Source organism: Schistocerca serialis, chromosome 1, assembly GCF_023864345.2.
Source record: "Schistocerca serialis cubense isolate TAMUIC-IGC-003099 chromosome 1, iqSchSeri2.2, whole genome shotgun sequence".
NCBI classification, from domain to species: domain Eukaryota; kingdom Metazoa; phylum Arthropoda; class Insecta; order Orthoptera; family Acrididae; genus Schistocerca; species Schistocerca serialis.
In genome coordinates this window covers 1,237,366,305-1,237,384,273 of record NC_064638.1, presented here as the reverse complement: position 1 = coordinate 1,237,384,273, position 17,969 = coordinate 1,237,366,305, and positions in this window count along the sequence as shown.

Sequence of the window (17,969 nt, the reverse complement as noted above, 5' to 3'; positions counted from 1 at the left end):
CTACTACCATAATAATTAGCAATACAGTCATCACTGTGTTCATTTTTCAGCCTGCCTGTGCACCTTCAGTATTTAGACATTATTGCAACATCAATAACCTTGCCAGTATCAACACTAGTTGCTGTTACAACACCATTGTTGGAGGTGTGGCCCCTTTTCTGCCACGTGCCATCAAACGCCACTGTGAGGTCACGACTGCCGTCATTTTCTTCCACTGCTTCTTCCACAGCAACCTGCATTGACTTCTGTGCTACATCTTCAACTGCAGATCCTAGTACATAATTGTAAGCTTCAAACTTTGAAGGTGCACTTGGAAGATTTAGAACACCACATAGCATATCACCAGCTGCTTTGCCCTTACCAATTGCTCGCAATCCATAAACTAACCTAATATTTACACTATAAAGTTCAGTTTTCTTGTATCCATTATTTACAGTTACTGAAACCGAACTTGGAAACTTACAGCTGTATTTACAAACACTGCATATTAAATTAAACTGGGCAGCCAGGCCAACATGGGATTCTACTTTCAGAGAAACGTTTCCATGACATTTTTTGCAGCACAAACTGTTTTCAAGAGCTTCACACAATATATTCGTATCAATGAGTTCAAAAACTTCATTCCCTCTATCAAGTAAATTATATTTCTCTTCCAAATCTCTTAGTTTTTTATGAGAAGCACTGTTTTCATTTGGTGTAAGTTCGTTCGGCAAATCAGTAATAAGTGGATTCACATTTTCCAACAGTGATGATGATGAACTGCTTTGCTTTGCTAATGAATCATTATTTCTTTTCTTTTGCCAGTTCACACGCTTTTTAAATACTTTTGCTTTAGCTCTAGGCATTTTCACTGCGAAAAATGAAGCACTAAATACGAAATAACTCAACAACAACTACTTTCTTATATCACACTGTTTACAAAACAGTCCCGCCACAAAGTCAAAGAGTAACTTGAGAAAACCAGAGAGAAACATTTTCGGGCAACTAGTGTATAAATAGTCGCTGGAAACCGGGATATTTGAATTCATGTCACTTTAAAGGTACTGCCAAAAAGTTCATGGTCAGCCACGAGAGACGTGTATAACTAAAGCGCAATACCCGATCTCACAAATATATAAAAATAAAATAGTTATAATTGTAGTAGAGCTATGTATGATACGTCATTTTAAAGAGGAAACATGGCAGAATATAATACGCCAATAAAAAAAAATTCGATTTTTTAACCCAAAATCCGATTCCGTATCCCCTTAAGACATCTGACATTCAACGCTCCGTGTAGTCGAATGTTACCTTTTTCATCGATTATTCGGTCTTTTTCTCATTGTCACCTTACACTTGACAGTCACCTTACAAATATCCAAATAGTGCAGTGGTTTTCATTGCCTCCTACATCTCACGTAGTTGATCACTGCTGATTCCTCAGCCTTTTAGGGGCAGTTTCCCACCCGAAGCGCAAGAGATTGCGTGGAACACCATCCGCTTCTCCGCCCTCTTTGACAATGCCACTAGCGGTAGAAGGTTGCCTCTTACACTGGGTGTCTTGGGTCGCAATTGCTGATCATTTTTATTCAAAATTTAAGCGCAGCACAACTAAGTGGAATTGAAATCATTCTATTTGTGTGCTGTACAGCCCTTAAATGCTTCAGAAAGAGCACCTAAATCGCCAGAAGTCGCTAAAATGAAAATTTCTTATTATTTTCGACTATTTTCGATCAAAAATCACCGACCTTGCGACAGATATTATCAAGATAATATGGGAGGACAGACTCTTGACATCTAAAGTGAAATCAGATATCAGCAGTTTCCTATACCAAGTGTGGCGTTCACTGTGTTATTAAGTGGTTTGCTATTTAACTAATTTGTACATGAAAATGATAACCTTATTTCATTACAGTGAGTAATTACTAAATAATTTTTTCTCTCGGCTAAACATTTGGTCTAGTTGCTAAAGAACTCCAAGTGAACGATGTGTTAAAGTGTTGTCTGTAAGTTGTGTAGGTGTCACTAAATCACAGTTCATACAACAGATTCTATAAACTATTGACTGTGATGGGAACAGTTGTCTTCAGCTAAATGATCATTAAAACCACCGAATATCAGCCGCGCACAACACTGACGTATGTTACCCGATACAATATTCTTCGCAATCCGTGCGTAATTAATTTCGGCTCCATACATCAGCAAGGAAAGTTTGTTATGTGGATCGTGCTATGAGCACTGTTTTTAACGAACCAATCTGATTCGAATTATTTTCATTAAAATGAGTTCGGAGCCACCGGTGCACATTTATTTTTACACATTTTTGTTACCTTCGGTATTTATGTCTGCAGAGCTGCGTAATTAGAATTTGCCGCTGAGATAATTGTTAAGATGGCGGCGATAGAGACTTTCTATTATTACAGCAAATTTCCTTTTAACGGGATAAGTGTTTGAAATGCTTATTAAACTTTACTTTCATATTGTGCTCTATTTAGACTAATTTTCATCAAGCAAACCTTTTATACTTTCGTAAGAAACAGATAAAAACGCGATACAAATCGCTATCATCAATGGCTGCGCTCCTTGCAGCGGAAAGAAATAATTAACACAGGTAATGCTTATAGAGAGAGAAATTAAAGTTACAAATAATTATTCACTCATATTTATAATAACAGTGAACTCTATTCTCAAGTAATAAATAGCAAATAATTACAATTTCTTAACAGACCTCAGTTTGATATGCATCTTGCGAACGCAACCTACAAAAGCCAACCAACAAAAGGTAAAAACAAAGGAAGACAAACGCAGATCATAAAAGGAATTTACAATTATCATTGTCTTTGTACGATACACATCGATATGTCCAATTACACCATAAAATATTATATAAATAATTAATATTTGTCGTCGTTTTATGTCACTGATTTTTCATATGTCGGATAGATAATGTTTATAACTCATAGAGGCGTAATTTCCTCTCGTCGCACTGTAGCTAAAATTTATCTCGTGGATGTTACACAACTTTCATTGTTTTATTGCATATTCAGTCCGCTGAAATAAAGTGAAGAGTCCATTTTGTAGTGCGTTGGTGGCTTAAGCTAAATACTATACAGGAAAACCAAGAAACCGTTAAAAACTTAATGCCATAAACACGTTCGCACAACTAATTACAGTTAAACCCTGTGTGCGATTATACATTAGGAGCGTTATTCTCATAAGCCAAGTGATGATAACACCTCGGTACTTGCCACACTGACACTGGCAGTGGGTATGTACTAACGCTTGTTTCTTTCACATCTTATTTACGTTTGATTGATTTTAAACAGCTAAGATTAGGACCTTCAGCTTCTTACAACTAACCAAGCATTTTACATATTCAAAATTACATTTATTACGATATGAATGTTACGTATGCTATAAAAATCCATTATTTATAAGTCGGTGTAAAAGAAGTAGTGGTGAAAAGGAAAATACAGTCTACATTCGTTAACGAGGAGCGCAATAAGAAAGACTAATTACAGACGAGTAGATTTAAACTGTGAGCTCCAGCAGCATTTGATGCAACAGAATGTGTAGAATAGAGAAAGAGCCAGGAACGTGATAAACAAGTAATTGAGACCGGCGGGAAAGTAAGTTGCGAGACACTGAAAAATGAAAAAGAAGGAGGCATAACTGTTAGAAAATCGGAGATTTTGTTTTACTTTTAGATAGAGGGAATCCGGCCATACACGTTAAGTCTTAGAGAAATGTTACAGGGTTGACAGAAGAAGGTTTCAGTTCCCATCTTGAAAGGATCAGGGCACTTTATTATGCACATAGTGGAGGCGACGGGAGTGACAGAGTGGGAGGTTACGAATATTTTTGTTTGTCGATGACCACAGATAACATATTTGGTACGCGAGGCCTTGGGTTTCGGTTATCAAGAGATGACGCATAATTAATCTCTGATGTGACGTACTGGGGTGTACGGAGAAGCCAGTGGAGTAGACATAGCGTATGGCAGTCACGTAACATACCTGGCAGCAACCAACCTAATTGGGTGTATCAATCATCACAGACGTGGTCAAACAGAGGGATATTGGAGATATGTACTACGCACACGAGCATTAATTTTTAGTTGTAACCGCGTAGATTTCAAAATCATGTCAATCAGTTGAAGTTTATTGTAAAATCCCGACGACTGAAACAATAGGAGTTGATACAATAGGAGTTCTGAATGTAACTTCTTACGTGAACAAGCAACCTCCCATTTTCTGCTGATAATATTTGCCAACTAGATGAGTTAAGATTGAAATTGGTCCAAAATAACAATAATAATATGTCATTGATTGGTTCTTTTAAGATGCATTCGAGGATGTCGCAATCAGTTTAATTCACTGACCGCACATTTTTCTGATGCAACCATTATTAATAATTAAGTTGAACATCGAATCAATTATACTTGTTACCAGTGCGAAGCTGATCTGTGTAATTCGGGGCAGCTTCGACAGATCAGAGGTCTTGTCCACTGGACATAACGAATGAACCGTCCAACCGTAAATTTCCGCGAAGTCTCGTAAAGGACCTCCAGATGAAAGGGCGTATACGCCTGAACTTATATCATACAGAGAATAAGCCTTATCTTTTCGGTGCATCATGTAAAAATGCCCTGAACGTAACTTGAGCACTGGGATGGAGGAGAAAGACAAAAGACTTTGTACAGCTTCTCGAATACAGCCGTTGAGGTTACGTGCAGTGCGGAGCAGCACACGTCGTCCTTGAAATTCACTGTTGAGCCACGTTGTATAGCCAGTTACTTGGTTTCTGACCGGGCAGTGCACCTCTGTGGCATCTCAGGAGTACTTTACAGCTGCTGTACTCCAAATTGAAGAGAAACATTGGAAAAAAAGACTATTACAGTTTGTTCAGACCGTTGTCTGCAAATAAGGAACGAAGAAAAGAAATGTACTGTCGACAACTAAATAATTGGAAGTACTCAAAACGTAGCAACATTTCCGTTTCGTACACTTTTCCTTACCGATTACTAAATTTCTATAGATTTGGCAGCCCCTCTACCATACTGTCTAGCTACACACCTCCATCTGATATTGAGGCTGCAGTGACTCGAAAACTACTTAATTGTAGAATAAATCGTATCAAAAATCCAAAAGTGCGACTTTTGTATATTTAAACCCACATTAATTGTAGATAATTACATACCTCTCACAAGCTCTGGTTTCATTGGAAGCGGGAGAAAATCGGCCTTTGCTTCTATAACGAATACATCATAGCCTTTAACTAAATCGATTTAGGGTAAAGAAAGACAACATAATCGTGAGTGTGGACTAATCAGGATTTGAAACCCACGACTTGTACGTGCGAGCAGAGCGTTTGATTGTACTGTTTATTTTTCTGTACTATCATTTCAGTTGAGTACGGTGTAGAGCGAAGTGGTTGGAGGGCGTGTTAAGTGATTTGGTAGGTGGATGGGTGTGTAAGTAGGAATAGAGCGCTAAATAGCACGGTTGTTACACTCTAATTGAGAATTGATTTACACATTTCAACAGTCATATGATAACTGTAAAGTTAGCCGCTACTGGCTAAGGTACCATTACGTTATATAAGATTTGGTACTCAGATATCTGCAGCTGAGGGACATGATAATTGATTTAGGGAGATCCGCATCAGTTGTAATAATATTTATTCAAAACATGAGTGGTTTCTTAATTTAAAATCCCATCTTCATGCAAAGGAGCGGAGGGACGACGTATGAGGGACGACGTATAATGGAAGATACGTTTAAAAATCAAAAGAGCAAATTGCCGAAACTGGGCGATCTACTCACAATATTTGGTAACACATAACATGCGGTCGGATCATTGACGGCAAGAGCTCAGTTACTGTATGTTGGAGGAACTAGAGAAAGTGGAGGGACCAATAATCAATCTTAGCTCAAAATGTATTATACCGGGGGGCGGGGGGACGAAGCAAGTAGAAGTCGCGAGCAAACTGGGAAGCTGCAGGGTAGGAACGCCAACCACTACTCTCTGGACGGCTACGCCGGAGGTCTGGGAGCGTGGGGCACAGGTGTACAAGCAAGTGAACTGACGCTTTCAGCGATGATGTAGGAAAACTTGACTGACTGGTCTGGGCGCTTACATTACTTCATTTAAGGTCATAATAGAATGAGAACAAGTTGTGGTATGCCGATAGGCTAAATAACTCTCGAGCGTGTGATAATATGTAACGTTTTTACGCAACAAGGCTAATGTTGGTAGGTAAAATGATCGAAAAAGGCATAAAAACCATGGAAACACCGACAGAATTAATAGTAATGTAGACCATATAAAAGGTAAATGGATACGTTAAAGTTATATATAGTGGGAATTAGTGAAGTTCGGTGGCAGGAGGAACAAGACTTCTGGTCAGACGAATACAGGTTTATAAATACAAAATCAAATAAGGGTAATGAAGGTGTCGGTTTAATAATAAATAAAAAAATAGGTATGAGGGTAAGCTACTACAAACAGCATAGTGAACGAATTATTGCGACGACGATAGATATTAAGCCCACGCCTACCACAGTAGTAGGAATTTATGTGCGAACTAGTTCCACAGACGTCCAAGAGATTGATGAAACATATGCTGAGATAAAAGAAATTATTCAGGTAGTGAAGAGAGACGAAAATTTAATATTATGGGAGACTGGAATTCAATAGTAGGAAAAGGACGAGAAGGAAACATAGTAGGTGAATATGGAGTGGAGGTAAGGAATGAAGGAGGAAGCCGCCCTGTAGAATTTTGCACAGAGCATAACTTAATCATAGCTAACACTTTGTTCAAGAATCATGAAAAAAGGTTGTATACATCGAAGAATCCTGGAGATACTAGAAGGTATCAGATAGATTATATAATGGTAAGACCGAGATTCAGGTACCAGGTTTTAAATTCTAAGACTTTTCCAGGGGCAGATGTGAACTCTGCCCACAATCTATTGGTTATGAACTGTAGATTAAAACTGAAGAAACTGCAAAAAGGTGGAAATTTAAGGAGATGGGTCGTGGATAAACTGAGTTTCAGGGAGAGAATTAGGGAACGATTGACAGGAATGGGGATAAAAATACAGTAGAAGAAGAAAACAAAGGAAGTAGGTTACAGTACGCTTGTTCGCCCACTGCTTGAATACTGCTCAGTAGTGTGGGATCCGTACCAGGTAGGGTTGATAGCAGAGATAGAGAAGATCCAACGGAGAGCAGCGCGCTTCGTTACAGGATCATTTAGTAATCGCGAAAGCGTTACGGAGATGATAGAAAAACTCCAGTGGAAGACTCTGCAGGAGAGACGCTCAGTAGCTCGGTACGGGCTTTTGTTAAAGTTTCGAGAACATTATATTTCTCCCTCCTACGTATATCTCGCGAAGAGGCCATGAGGATAAAATCAGAGAGATTAGAGCCCACACAGAAGCATGCCGACAATCCTTCTTTCCACGAACAATACGAGACCGGAATAGAAGGGAGAACCTATAGAGGTACTCGGGGTACCCTCCGCCACACACCGTCAAGTGGCTTGCGGAGTATGGATGTAGATGTAGATGTAGAAAAGAGAACCACTTGTATGAATATCAAGAGCTCAGATGGGAACCCAGTTCTAAGCAAAGAAGGGAAAACAGAAAGGTGGAAGGAGTGCGTAGAGGGTGTATACAAGGGAGATGTACTTCAGAACAATATTATGAAATGTAAGAGGATGTAGATGAAGCTGAAATGGGAGGTATGATTCCGCGTGCAGAGTTTGACAGAGCACTGAAAGACCTAAGTCGAAACAAGGCCCCGGGAGTAGACAACATTCCATTAGAACTACTGATTGCCTTGGGAGAGCCAGCCCTGAAAAAACTCTACCATCTGGTGAGCAAGATGTATGAGACAGGCGAAATACCCTCAGACTTCAAGATGAATACAATAGTTCCAGTCCCAAAGAAAGCAGGTGTTGACAGATGTGAAAATTACCGAACTATCAGTTTAATAAGTCACAGCTTCAAAATACTAACACGAAGTCTTTAGAGACGAATGGAAAAACTGGTAGAAGCCGACTTCGTGGAAGATCCGTTTGGATTACGTAGAGATGTTGGAACAAGTGAGGCAATACTGACCCTACGACTTATCTTAGAAGTTAAATTATGGAAAGGCAAACCTACTTTTCTAGCATTTGTAGACGTAGAGAAAGCTTTTGACAATGTTGACTGCTAGAAGATATTTCATGCAGGTCAATCGGGCACCTTTTAAAATTCCCACTCCCAGCTCTACTCAGTAATGGTACTCTGGATTAACATCTAACAGTATGTCTCTGTGTGATAGCGAGTTTCTTCGATTTTCACTCCTATTTTTTCATTCCTGAATGAATTTTTTCCCTCTAAAAGGATATACTGTTATTGCTTATGCAATAACGTCACTCTGGAGCAGCTGTACTAACAATGAGCATTTTGGATAAGCGTTGCAAACATCACTACAATCAATATATTCATTTTGTTCTGCACATTAACTTTTCTTCTATGTCAATGTACCTCATACCAATAGTAAATTGTATTGGTTTCTGAGTTCCAGTTTTAGCTAAATTTATGGTAGCAAATGTAGCACACACACACACACACACATATTGCGAAATAACAGGTGGACAGTACCCTTACTTGTCCGCTCTGCAAATAAACACGTGGGATGAGACTTGAGACATGCCCATAACTCGGCCGTTCGGCTGGGTACCGTTCTTGCGCTCCGAGATAATCTCGCTTCCGGCGCCAGACCGCGGCCGCTGTTTAAGCCCCTTGACCGCTCCCGCGTCACGACCTCTGCACCTGCGCCCCCAAAAGCAAACACAGGCCAGGCCACTCCTCGGATTCTCATGCAAAGCCATTCAACCTGCTCTTTCTCTGCCAAATCCCGCCAGCTGGCAGCTGCAAAAGCTGATCCGCTGCGACGCCACTGAACTACAGAAGCATTGGAAATTAAATTCGTCGTACTGCAAAACTCAAGGAATACCTTTCTATCAGAGCAGTAAATCGACGAGTAGTAGGGACGATAACGTATCTGAAAATATGTGAAGTTTTGGATATCAGTTTCTTGCCTTCTATTGACTAAATCCAGCATTTGTAAACGCCGGCTTCGTCACTGAAAGAGTTCGTAATCATGATACTTTGTGTTTTTAGTGCATGACCATAAATCAATCAAATACTGAATCCGCAGCTGAAATGCAGTATTTCTGGTGTCATCATATTGTTTCTCTTCCTGCACAAATTTTATCTTGCACGACACAGAATTATCGAGAGATAAATAAACAAAGTGTAACATTACTTTCTGCGCGTAGACCTTATAAATCGTGATAAGGACATAATGGAGATAGCTACACTACTGGCCATTAAAATTACTACACCATGAAGAAATGCAGATGATAAACGGCTATTCATAGGACATATATATTATACTAGAACTGACATGTGATTACACTTTTCACGCAGTTTGGGTGCATAGATCCTGAGAAATGAGTACCAAGAACAACCACTTCTGGACGTAATAACGGCCATTATAAGCCTGGGCATAGAGTCAAACAGATCTTGGATGATGTGTACAGGTACAGCTGCCCATGCAGCTTCAGCACGATACCACAGTTCATCACGAGTAGTGACTGGCGTATTGTGACGATCCAGTTGCTCGGCCACCATTGACCAGTCGTTTCAATTGGTGAGAGATCTGGAGAATGTGCTGGCCAGGGCAGCAGTCGAACATTTTCTCTATCCAGAAAGGCCCGTACACAACCTGCAACATGCGATCGTGCATCATCCTGCTGAAATGTAGGGTTTCGCAGGGATCCAATGAAGGATAGAGCCACGGGTCGTAACACATCTGAAATGTAATGTCAACTCTTCACAGTGCCGTCAATGCGAACAAGAGGCTGTTAGGATCCAGCACGGCGTTCCGTATTACCCTCCTGAACCCACCGATTCCATATTCTGCTAACAATCATTGGATCTCGAACAACGCGAGCAGCAGTGTCGCGATATGATAAACCGCAGTCGCGATAGGCTACAATCCGACCTTTATCAAAGTCGGAAACGTGATGGTACGCATTTCTCCTCCTTACACGAGGCATCACAACAACGTTTCACCAGGCAACGCCGTTCAACTGATGTTTGAGTATGAGAAATCGGGTGGAAACTTTCCTCATGTCAGCACGTTGTAGGTGTCACCGCCGGTGCCAACCTTGCGTGAATGCTCTGAAACGCTAATCATTTCCATACCACAGCATCTTCTTCCTGTCGGTTAAATTTCGCGTCTGTAGCACGTCATCTTCGTGGTGTAGGAATTTTAATGGCCAGTAGTGTATATGAATAAGAGGGTCATCGAAAATGTTCTAAGATTTTTACAAACGACACTTAAATCTCAGAATGTGTTATGTATTCATGTACGAACGCAAGCTTTCGGAGAGACATGCTGAGCTGTGCCATAGAGTCATACACACTACAGCTGTAGTAGGTTTATTTATGTTTGACAGTGGGTCAGTCTTTGGGGCTGTCTGATGGTTATATATTTCTTGAAGAATCAAGACTGCCAAGCTCGCTAGTAATTCTTCCTGTTACTACTATTGGTTTCCACAGATCTACGGTGTCACCCTCGGATATTGTAAAGTTAAACATTTTGTTGATGACAGATCTGTTGAAACTGGTAATAGTAATAAAAAGAATTACTCTCGATCTTGGCACACTTGATTCTTCAACAATAATGTAACATATTTGTTTACTGTGGAAAGTGAAACTTAATAACAGTGAAGACTTATTTTATAGTGACGTTCAGCAACATATGAACATGGCCGGCCTGTGTGGCCGAGTGGTTCTAGGCGCTTCAGTCTCGAACCACGTGACCGCTACGGTCGCAGGTTCGAATCCTGCCTCGGGCATGGATGTGTGTGATGTCCTTAGGTTGGTTAGGTTTAAGTAGTTCTGAGTTCTAGGGTACTGATGACCTCCGATGTTAAGTCAAATAGTGCTCAGAACCTTTTGAACCATTTAGAAGTGCAGTGAAGAAATTAAAACCGGAGCAGCTACATCGAAAGAGGCATTTCGTAGGAAAAGGAAAGTTTTCAGAGATAATGTGGGCAGAAGGTAATAGGACTGACTGATATTGTATTTTATATGGAGCGTCCTCCCGCACGTTGCTGAAATGTTCACTAAGAGGAAGAAAGATAAAGACGGAAGGCTTTTGGTGTTAAAGGTTACGCGTAATGTGAAACAAAATGTTAGATGAACGGGCTAAGAAATAAAGAGTACTCTGACGAGCAGGAGGATGGAGACAGTTGCTATGTGAAGTAAAAAGTAACAAAAAAAACTGGATATATTTAGAAATGAGGTAGGAATTATATGAACGCTATGAAATAAGTGCAAGGAGAAGCGGCCGAGGAAGAGTTTTCAGATTCGGCATTACGTATATGCTGAACGGTAGCTCATTCAGCAACGCTGAGAAGGAAGCCATGGGACGCGATAAATTGAGACGCGAAGGCCCTGTAAGACAGGAGAAAACTGACAATGACGATATTCTCCGCTCGATGAACGTCCCTCCCGTTTTTTGAACATATAAACATGTCACATACTCTCACATACACTCCTGGAAATTGAAATAAGAACACCGTGAATTCATTGTCCCACGAAGGGGAAACTTTATTGACACATTCCTGGGGTCAGATACATCACATGATCACACTGACAGAACCACAGGCACATAGACACAGGCAACAGAGCATGCACAATGTCGGCAATAGTACAGTGTATATCCACCTTTCGCAGCAATGCAGGCTGCTATTCTCTCATGGAGACGAACGTAGAGATGCTGGATGTAGTCCTGTGGAACGGCTTGCCATGCCATTTCCACCTGGCGCCTCAGTTGGACCAGCGTTCGTGCTGGACGTGCAGACCGCGTGAGACGACGGTTCATCCAGTCCCAAACATGCTCAATGGGGGATAGATCCGGAGATCTTGCTGGCCAGGGTAGTTGACTTACACCTTCTAGAGCACGTTGGGTGGCACTGGATACATGCGGACGTGCATTGTCCTGTTGGAACAGCAAGTTCCCTTGCCGGTCTAGGAATGGTAGAACGATGGGTTCGATGACGGTTTGGATGTACCGTGCACTATTCAGTGTCCCCTCGACGATCACCAGTGGTGTACGGCCAGTGTAGTAGATCGCTCCCCACACCATGATGCCGGGTGTTGGCCCTGTGTGCCTCGGTCGTATGCAGTCCTGATTGTGGCGCTCACCTGCACGGCGCCAAACACGCATACGACCATCATTGGCACCAAGGCAGAAGCGACTCTCATCGCTGAAGACGACACGTCTCCATTCGTCCCTCCATTCACGCCTGTCGCGACACCACTGGAGGCGGGCTGCACGATGTTGGGGCGTGAGCGGAAGACGGCCTAACGGTGTGCGGAACCGTAGCCCAGCTTCATGGAGACGGTTGCGAATGGTCCTCGCCGATACCCCAGGAGCAACAGTGTCCCTAATTAGCTGGGAAGTGGCGGTGCGGTCCCCTACGGCACTGCGTAGGATCCTACGGTCTTGGCGTGCATCCGTGCGTCGCTGCGGTCCGGTCCCAGGTCGACGGGCACGTGCACCTCCTGCCGACCACTGGCGACAACATCGATGTACTGTGGAGACCTCACGCCCCACGTGTTGAGCAGTTCGGCGGTACGTCCACCCGGCCTCCCGCATGCCCACTATACGCCCTCGCTCAAAGTCCGTCAACTGCACATACGGTTCACGTCCACGCTGTCGCGGCATGCTACCAGTGTTAAAGACTGCGATGGAGCTCCGTATGCCATGGCAAACTGGCTGACACTGACGGCGGCGGTGCACAAATGCTGCGCAGCTAGCGCCATTCGATGGCCAACACCGCGGTTCCTGATGTGTCCGCTGTGCCGTGCGTGTGATCATTGCTTGTACAGCCCTCTCGCAGTGTCCGGAGCAAGTATGGTGGGTCTGACACACCGGTGTCAATGTGTTCTTTTTTCCATTTCCAGGAGTGTATTTATACACGATACTCATTACTATTTGCCATCATTTCCTGGTTAATTTTATTTTGTTTCTACCGGAAACATTTGCTAGAAGGGAAGCTTTACTTTTCCTCACTGGGAAGGTGTTCTACCGGTATGGCCTCTGGGTCCTCTTTGTCGGCAGGAGGCTGTCCCTGAATCTCAGTAGAAAGAGTAAAGGTCTCCTGAGACTTGAGCAATCAAAGAGGAAGAAAGGCTGTGGCCTGCTCTGTGCTTTGGATGCATTCCAACAGACTTTCCTTGCCCCGAGTGGAGAGCGCTGTGCCATCACGACCATTCCCATAGAATAACCGAGCATGACATTTTTGCCTATTTTTTGGGACATTAAACGATGAGACATCGACACGCCGTCTGGCTGCGTGAAAAGATGCATTGATTTCGCTCTAATTGGGATTGACTTTCTCCTCCACCGTTCTCGGCACTAAGAAGTCGACCAGTCGGTGAAACACTGCTTCATCCTACTACCAATTATTTGTGAAAGTATGTTTTGCACGCGAAGAGTGGATAGTTGCTGCAATATCCTCTGTTTCATGAAATAAGCGATATCTCCGTCCTTCGGATTGAGAACAGTGTTGAGTTGCCCCATCATATTGCCAACAGAGTTGACTTATCCCCTCTATATGGTTACGCGATCGACTAATAAAAAATATAAACTGGTGCACATCTAAGCGTGTTATTATCACTGTGACGGAGTTATCCTTGTGCCCAGAGATCAAACTCAACGCCCAGTTATATTAAGAATTCAGAGAAGAAGAAGAAAAAAAAAACAAACGAGCAAGGCACTCGTTCTTCTTGTATGATTAAAGGTTTGTTTCATCTGCACTCATTCTCCTCGACTCTAATCCAGAAATGAGACGCAGTTTGTAATGTAGCTTCAATAAAAACTGCGGAAAACCGCGATTTCTTCGTAACTGACGTCTGGTTTCAGTTTTTGTATCATGTGTCATGCAATGGCTAAAAGACAGCCACTGAAAAGGTGAAACGGCGTTCCCTGCTACGTAATTTAGAAACGAGTAAACACTATCTAACTCCCCAACATGATCGTGCCTCACGTACCGAATTAAACTCCTACTACAATCGTGACCGGACTTTTCTTTCATAATCGCAGTGAAATACCTAGGCGTGATAACAGATTAACGACCGAAGGGTGCAGCATATGAATAAGAGTGATCTGTAGTTTGAATGAAACATGTACATGTCGGAAAAGACCCGCAAATGTATTAATAATGATGCTCAAACGAATTAAGGAGACAAAAAGGCACTGAAGGTTATGCATAAAGGTTATGCATAATGTGCAAAAAATGTTAGATGCACGAGGTAATAAATGAAGAGTACTATGAAGAGTAGGAGAAAGGAAACAGTTGCTATGTGTAGGGAAACGTAGCAAAAAAAATTCCGATATATTTAGAAATGAGGTAGAACTTATATGTACACTATGAACGATAAGTGCGGCCAAGTTTTCAGATCCGGCATTACGTATATGCTGAATGGCAGCTCATTCAGCAGCGGTGCTAAGGAAGCCATGGGACGCCATAAATTGAGACGCGAAGAACCTGTAAGACAGGAGAAAACTGACAATGACGAGTTACCCATATTCTCCGCTTGATGCAAGTCGCTCTATTAGATGCAATTTAGACGACTTGCACGTCAGTTGTGTTAACTGTAATCGTCACGTCTAGGTGGCATTCGTATATTATGGTATACTTTTGTGTACACTCTTGATAATCATGGACGAAGGGAGGTAATGAAACGAGGATCCGCATTTGGTCCCACCTAGAAGTTGATGCCGCGTAGAAGTTATGCTTTATTTATTTGTAAGCTCTAGAACGACAACCGGCCATCCTGATGAAAACAAATGAAGATCTATCTAAATAACACTTGGCCACTATATTTTAAAAGCCAATTTTACGTGAAAGCCGACCTGTGCATTTAAGGAATAGTCCACAAATACTGTCTGTCAATGACCTTTTAAAGAGATGACGTTCACAGGTCAGTTCTACAACGACGGGAGTGCACTGGGCTCAGTTTAAATTCCTTTGTTTGCAAATGTACGTAATTAATATAACTGCTCTTCCTACTGAAAACCGCCGTAGTTCCTGAGAATGAGTAGCGCATCAAGCTACAGTGAAATGCATGTAGTATTTTATAGTCAGAATGAACATCTATGAGACCACCTCCGCTATAAAATCAACATCTTTGGGACACACCGTGACGAACATAGCTACAGATAAATGAATAGACGAAACGCTGCCAGAGTGAATCGATTGCAAACAATGGTGACCACATGATACTTTGTAGAGGGGGCAGGGAAAGGAGGGGGGGTGTTGGGGAGGGAGCGAGAGGGTGCTCGACCTGGAAGTATGGAGTACTTTTAACGTTTTGGAAAACGAACGCTGAAAATGGTAACATGTATGTAACCATAAGTTACAGTATAGAGCCTGTTAAAAACCTTCATGAGACCAACTTTTAAATCATTTTCTTGAAATAAAATCAACCTATGACTATATTTTTGCCTTTCCCTGAGAGCTAGCAAGGGTGGGACGCCCCCGGGTATGGGCGCCCTTGATTCCAGATAATATGGAAATTCCCTACAGGAAACGATGGTTGGATATGGTTGGTAATCACAATAATGTGGCTCGACAGTATACTGCCGTTCTGTTACAGTCAGCCCCGCCGAATTCTTTTTAGGCTTTCTTAATAGTCCTAGTGCCCAAAACACATACTATAGTCTGAAGTGAATGGCAGAGAAGACAGTTAAAACAGGCTTGTTGTGACTGCTACAAACACTTCCCACGACCTATTAACTTAAGGCGAGGTCCTTTGAGTTTATAAGGCATCATCACTGTGTTGCCGCACTTGCGCTGCAATCTGTCACGAATCATCGTTCGCCATAAGCAGTGTATTATTTTAAGGATAATCAGAAGCCACCCCCCCCCCCCCCAAAAGAAAAAAAAATAAATAAGAAATTAGAAATTTTGAGCACTCGTGACACTTACGCTTCGATTTTTGCCATCAAACTAGAATTGTATAGCGAAGGATTATTCCATGCCTCTAATAGACATATGTCTCAAAGATAATGAAACAACGTAACAGCTCCACAACGTATCAGTTATACTAACAGTTATGTGTAGTCTCTTACAGAGATACGTAGAGTTGCCCTTTGCACCATGTTTAGCTGATAAAATTGACAATGGATTTCCAAAAGTGGAAACACTAACTCCAGTGTAAATAGTGTTTGTTATGGCACAAATAAATATCAAGATTTAAGCGAGTTTGAATGTGGTGTTAAAGACGGCGCACGAGCGATGCGACACAGCCTCTCCGAGGTAGGGATGAAGTGAGGTTTTTCATGTACAACCATTTCACGACTGTACAGTGAATATCGGGAATCCGGTAAAATATCAAATCTCCGACAGTGAACGGAAAAATATGGTGCAAGAACAGGATCGACGACGACTGAAGAGAATCATTCAACGTCACAGAAGTGCAACACTTCCGCGAATTGCTGCATAATTCAATGCTGGGCCGTCAACAAGTGTCAGCATGGGAACCATTCAACGAAACATCATCAATATCGGATTTCGGTGCCGAAAGCCCACTCGTGTACCCTTGATGGCTGCACGACACAAAGCTTTACGCCTCGCCTGGGTCCGTCAACACCGACATTGTACTGTTGAGGACTGCAAACATGTTGCCTGGTCGGATGAGTCTCGCTGTACCGAGCGGATGGTGGTGTACGGGTATGCAGACAACTTCACGAATCCATGCACGCTGCAGGGAATTGTTCAAGCTGGTGAGGCTTTGTAATGGTGTGGGGCCTGTGCTGTTGGAGTGATATGGGAACCCTGATACCTCTAGATAAGACTCTGACCATGGCACGTGCGCAACCATCCTGTCTGATTACCAGCATCCATTCATGTTCACTTACATTCCAACGGGCAATTCTAACAGGACAATGCGATACTCCACACGTCCAGAACTGCTACAGAGTGGCTCATGAAACACTCATCTAAGTTTAAATACTTCCGCTGGCCTCCAAACTCCATAGACATGAACATTACGGAGTATATCGGCGATGCCTTGTAACGTGCTGTTCAGGAGTCATCTCCACCCCGTCGTACTCTTACGGATTTACGGACATCCCTGCAGGATTCATGGTGTCACTTCCCTACGGCACTAAGTCAGAGGACAGTCGAGACCATGCTACGACTTGTTGCGGCACTTCTGCGTGCTTGCTGGGGCCACACACGGTATTAGGCTCGTGTATCAGTTTCTTTGGCTCTTCAGTGTATTTTAAAGCTTCAATGACTGGTCGCAGATACAGAATTTGTAAGTTAAAGGACGTTAAAACATAGGACAAAAGACTTTTCAATTGGACAGACATAGATTTTATCAACGCCACCCAGTCGATCAAAATTGAAAGAAGAAGTCCTATGACCTAGTTGGTTTTGAAATACATGGCGGTACATTCAGACGCGCAATATGAAAATTTTCTTCCGCGCAAACTGGTTCTATTAGTCGTCGTCTGCGAGAGTTGTGTAGCTACTAACTGTAGACGACTGTGTAGCGTGGTTCGATCTTTGTATTATGTGATCGCGAGAGAGGTGAGGGCGTGAAACTCGGTGCTGGAACGTAGTCTACTCCTTCAGAATAGCAGGGTCCTCCGAGATTAACTTCCTCAACCGACAGGCGGATCACTGTCGCCCATGCCATATGCGTTCCTTCCATAACGCATTACAGAGTAGCTCTGGAATTCATCCAGGCTCTTACGGTTCAACATCTCCTTCCCTCACCGGCTAAATATCGCCAACGTAAATTTTCCCGTCCCCATGATTCAAACCGGCTATTTCCGAGGGGGACCTCACCGCATTGACATGCTTTAACGGCGTCGGCTACAGAAGGGAGTTGATTCCACTTTGTT